We start from the raw sequence: 6,000 nt of genomic DNA on the forward strand, positions 1-6,000 counted from the left end.
CTGCCGGTCTATTTCCTTATCTCCCCACCAGTTACAGAAGATGGAGACACGGAATAGGGGAGGCGAAAGGTTTTATCTAATTGTGTCCACACCGCTTTGGAGACACAATCCCACTTAATCTGACCAGCATCCCTATTTCATGCCACAGTCACATTTGACAGGTGACAAAACTAAGTCTGAGATGAGTCATGCGACTCATCCAAGATCACAGACCAGAAAATAGACCTAGACCCAAACTCAGGGCTTACTAGTCTCAAGTTGTATCCTTTGTCTGCTGTGCTATGGTACCTTTCTACAATGGTTTTACAAAATTTCAAAGCAGCTGAGAAAAATGAATTAGATAAAACCAAAAGTTTTAAGTTTCATGTAGCATGGTGTAATAAAAACAGAAGACTGGACCAGGTGGCAGGAGAGATGTGTTCTACTGTGCCGTGATGTGATCAGCTACATGACACCAGCCAAGTCACACCATGAGAGCATCGTAAAGATCACCTGTCCCTATCTAATCCCTACCCTCCACAGTTTCTCTCTCTCTCTCTCTCTCTCTCTCTCTCTCTCTCTCTCTCTCTCTCTGTGTGTGTCTATGTGTGTCTGTGTGTGGTATATATCTTCACGTGTGTATGTACATGTATGTTTGTCGTTGTGCATGCACAAGGAAGCCAGAGATAAATTTTTGAGACAGGACCATTCCCTGAGTCCAAAGCCCACAGATTTGTTCCCATTTCAGCCAGGCTGGTTGGTCAGGAAGTTCCAATGCTCTATGTCTCTCTGTCTCCCCAGTACCGGATTACAGATGTGCACTTTTAATGTGCTCTTGCCTTTTAATGTGGGTGACAGAGCTCTGTACTTAGGTCCTCATGTTTATATAGCAATCATTCAGCTTAATGAGCCACCTCTCCAGCCCCACTCTCCCCCTTTTGAGACTCTGTTTAAGCTACCTGCCTACTCTCAGACACAAGGCAAATTCAGGTGACTAAACCCTTTTAGGACTGCTTCTCCTGGGTCTCATCTCCCCTCCATGTGTGTTGCTCTTCCCTTTATAAATGCAGACCTCAAAAACAAGTGTAGTCCACTTAGGTTATAATAGGCAGACACAGAACATTTTATTTCGATTTCTTAGTCTATAATTGTAAAATATGAGCGATCTCAGAGATACTGTGAGAGCAAGACTATAAAGCTCTCGAGTCTCTGTGTGGTTGTGCAGGTGTGTATAATACAAGGAGCAGAGAAGATGAAAGGAGAGGGGAGAGGAGTTAGGCAGGAGAAAGAGGAGAGATTATAAATAAACCCACAGCCCAGGAGAAGGGCTTGAGGTACCAAGTAGGAAAGTCATCAGTATACTGTAAAGTCATAGAAGTGGAGAAGCTTACTCAGTGTGGAAGTAGCTGAGGCCCAAAGCCAAACCTCAAGGCACCGATACACACTAAGAGCCAACAAAGGAGACTTTCTGCACGCTTGTGTGCATCCTGACTCCGCGAGAGGAGAAGGGAGAGGCAACCTACCCCAAATGCATATGACCTTAGAACCTTTGGCCACATAGCATCTTACAGGGCTGCGTTTGTAAGGAAAACACTCTGGGAAATCCTTTTCATTCCTCTCTAGCTTTCCTCCACTGTGGCAAAAGAGATGAGCTTCTTAGGCAGCAGTTCTCAGCCTGTGGGTCATGATCCCTTTGGGGACGGGGTGACCCTTTCACAGGGGTCACCTATCGGATATCCTGCATAACAGATATTTGCATTATGATTAATAACGGTAGCACAATTACAGCTATGAAGTAGCAATGAAAAGAATTTTGTGGTGGGGGTGACCACAACATGAGGAACTGTATTAAAGGGTTGCAGAATTAGGAAGGTTGAGAACCACTTGTGTAAGGAGACCTAAGCATTCTTTTCTCTGTAGATAAATGTTCCCACAAAAGCCCATCCACTTCTAAGTGAAATGCTACCTTCATGACCTAGCCCAAAACCCAGGTAGCAGGCATAGGCCAATGGTAATGAGAACAGTTCCTTTACAGCCTTGCTGAGCATAATTTCACATTGGCAAGCTTTTGCCAGTCTCCATATTTGCCATAGATATTTGGGTGGTGGAGGAAGGCTGATGCTCCCAAGACAGAGAAATAGTTGACCTCTTTTTTGTTGTTGTTTTTTTTCCTGTAACTTTTCGGATACTGACATATGAGTATGCCTACCTGCACATACTATTATCAGAACACCTTTGATTACTGTAAGGAGTTTATATTGATTTTATCCCTCTGCCCCCAATTTTCTAGTGAGAAGTTGTTTAGTTTTAAGTACTAGAAACTACTCAGAAGCCTGTAAGTAAAAAACCACATATCAAGGAATTACTGAAAGGGCACTCATCTGGTGCTAGGAGGTTACTGGGATCTGAGGCAGCTTTAGGTATCTCTCTCTCTCTCTCTCTCTCTCTCTCTCTTTCTTGCATATGTGTGTGTGTGTATGTGTGTTAAAACCTCTTATTTGTGTAATTATCTTGAACTTAAATAAATAACGTGTCTTCATCCTTTAAGCCTCCCTACTCTGTCCAAGCTTGGCCAATACCGCTACCATAGCAAGAAGTCATCACTGCCCTGCCCCCCTCATTTACCACAGTACCCTTAGGAAGAATCCTTCTGCTCCTACCCCTCAAGGACCTGCCAGAGCCATCCACAAACACAAAGGTAAACACAAACACATCAATCATCACTTCTCAGATGAACTACTTACTGTGAGACTGTCTTAACCATTGTCATTAAAACCTTGGCCCCTAAATTCCCTTCTCACAGATCAACTAAGAGAATTTTTCTATCCTAGGTTTTTTGTTATTCCAGATGAATTTGCAGATTGCCCTTTCTAATTCGTTGTTGGAATTTTGATGGAGAATTTTTCTTTTTCAAATCGTCTTATGTCAGAACTTTTCAAGTAGATTCCCCCTGCACATTGCTATGTCTCTGAGATCAAATCTCATCTTCCTTACATTCATCCCTGGCTACTCAGCTGTAGACACAAAGGTTCCTTTCTCTTTCTCCAACACGCCAGACTTCTTCCTGCCAAGTCTTTGGACTTGCCACTTCCAGCAAATCTTGGCAGCATCATGGCTTAAAGGCTTCACAATCCACATCAATATTTGAAATGATCACATTTTCTTGTTAATCACATGTAGTGGAAATTCTACAAGGCCAGGGCTGACATTCTAGCTATCTTGTCCATCTTTTATTGAGGTTTCCTCATATCAAGCACATTACAGGTGCTCAATAAATATTTGTTGCACACATGAAGAGGCTTTAAAAGTTATATAGTGAAGAAAATTATACACTTTACCTTAACATAGCACTACCAAATTAATTAAAACACATGACCCTACCCATCACTGTACAGTATCTTTATCCTCCTGGGAATAAATCCTAGAATTTACTGTGTGATTTATGCTGATATTTAGAGGGGCTGATACTTAAAGCTTACTGGTTTTAAATTTTTAAATGTGCAGCTGGGCATTGGTGGCGCATGCCTTTAATCCCAGCACTGGGGAGGCAGAGGCAGGCGGATTTCTGAGTTTGAGGCCAGCCTGGTCTACAGAGTGAGTTCCAGGACAGCCAGGGCTACACAGAGAAACCCTGTCTCAAAAAACCAAAAAATAAATAAAAATAAAAATAAATAAAGTTCTTTGTGAGTCCTGTATTAGGAGAGTACTTGTTTTTAAAGTTCTTAAAATTTTTTTCAAGAATTTAAGCTAGTTGCTTAAGATGGTGGGTCTCAGAGCAGGCAGAGGTCCCTGTGGGAGGAAGCATCCTGACAGGACTCAGGGGAAGTGAAGGGGCGTGGCTGCCCACGGCTGAAGAACTCAGTGCCCAGCAAAACTTTCCTGTTTCCACTGTGATTTTTAGAAGCAGAAACCTGCAGTTGGGAACATGGCTATTTTTATACTCTGTATGTTTTCTGTAATTATTTCTTTTCTGTTTCCCCTCATGTTTAGTAAAAGCTGTTCTTGAAAATACCAGCCAGGTTTGTCAAGGGAAAACATTTCTGTCCATGCAGGAGTTTTTAAATGAGACCCACACAGACTTGGGAGAGGGTTGGGTGGGTGACAGAGTGACATGGAGATTTTGAGACAGTCCCGGAAGTGGAGAAGAAAGTCAAGCCATACATTCAGGGAGTGGTTGGTCTTTCTAAAGTGGGAGACACTCAAGACTGATTCAATTTGTTTCTGCTGTGTTAAAACATTGAGAAGTTATGTGTTGCATCTTAATTAGTCAAGGTTACTCTACAAAACCACACAAATATACTCTACTTAGCTTCAAAAGCCAGTTGTTCAAGTCAGTTTTCTAGTCACTTGAAAAACTCTAAGTAAACAAGATAAAAAGAATCTGGGTTTCTCAGAAATAACATTTAAAAATATAAAGAAATAGGGTTTCACAATGATCTGAAACATATGTAAAGAATACATATGAAGCATTGTACGTGAAATTGGAATGTTCTGAATTTGCGTCTCAGAATTTCTTCGTGCACGAGTGCACTAATGCTGGCAGCCAGAAATGGCTTTGGATCAGCTCTTGTTTTATTCTCTCAAGCATCATTTTAGGGAGGTGTCCTAAGCCTCAGGATTACTAAAACCTAGGGGAATTACCTAGATGGAAGGGCGTCAAAAGAGCGGGTTGTGACTTTTCTTCATTCGGTGAGAGGGAGGGAGTAAGGAAAGGGGGAGTGGAGAGGCACAGATATACACAGAGACAGACAGGGAGAGAGAGAGGCAGACAGGACACATCCAGGGAATGAAACCCAGGGGAGATACAGAAAGAACAGGTCAGAAAAAGATGGAATGAAACCTGAGATTCTGGGCAGTGGTCTACAGGGAGTTGTCAATATAACGTACAATTTGATACAAGTTTGTTTGCCGAAAGAAGCTTTGCAACTAAATGAAGTTATCAGTATATCATACTCACTGAAATGTACTGGCTACTGACTGGAAAATCTACTGACACAACTACTTCATAGTGATCATTCCTGTGTTTGATCAGCTGAAAACATTAGAGGATTATATTAACTTTGGTAATGTTAAAAATTAAAAGGTTTATATAAACATTGACCATGTTGAAAAAAGTAAAGGGTATGTATTAACCTAGACAGTGTTAAAGAGTAAATGAATAGCTTTTTCCTTATTTGAGACCAGGTTTTACTATAGCCCAAGCTGGCTTCAAATTTGTGATTCTCTCCTGAACTCAGATTACAGCTGTGTACCATGATGCTCAGCAGGGCTAAGCTCCTGCTGCCTCTGCAATAGTGTGTGTGTGTGTGTGTGTGTGTGTGTGTGTGTATGCGCGCGCTCGCGTGTGTGCGTGTGTGTGTGCGCGTGTGTGTGTGTGTGTGCCTGTGTTTGTGTGTGTGTGTGCCTGTGTTTGTGTGTGTGTGTGNTCTGCAATAGTGTGTGTGTGTGTGTGTGTGTGTGTGTGTGTGTATGCGCGCGCTCGCGTGTGTGTGTGTGTGTGTGCGTGTGTGTGTGTGTGTGTGTGTGTGTTTGTGTGTGTGTGTGTGTGTGTGTGTGTGTGTGTGTGTGTGTAGCAGCAGCACAGCATCTTGCTTGCAAGAATATAATTTCGTTGAATGTCACCACAGAAGCATGTTGGCACATTGCTTCCTGAACCTTCCCTCACCAGTGTAAGATTGCCATAGTTAGATAGGGAACACCAGAAGGCATTAAGAATGGGAGAAAGAGTACATGAAAGAAAGGAGCTGGTTCTTGGGAAGTGAGGGAGAAGGATAAGGAGTTCAAGGTCAGCCTTGACCACAAACCTTCTATGAAGTCAGCCTAGGCAGCATGAGAGCCTGTTTCAGAAATTCCAAAATAAAATAAGATAAAAATAAAGAAAGGAAGGCAGGTATGTGCTACGTGCCTAACATCCCAGTAGTCTCGGAAAGTTAAAATCGCAGGATGACTTTGAGGCTAGCCTATGCTGCGTGCTTCCTGTCTCAGAGGGGAGGAGGTGAGGAAGTGAGGGAGACTGAGTTG

The sequence above is a fragment of the Mus caroli genome, chromosome 7, assembly GCF_900094665.2.
Source record: "Mus caroli chromosome 7, CAROLI_EIJ_v1.1, whole genome shotgun sequence".
Taxonomy (NCBI): domain Eukaryota; kingdom Metazoa; phylum Chordata; class Mammalia; order Rodentia; family Muridae; genus Mus; species Mus caroli.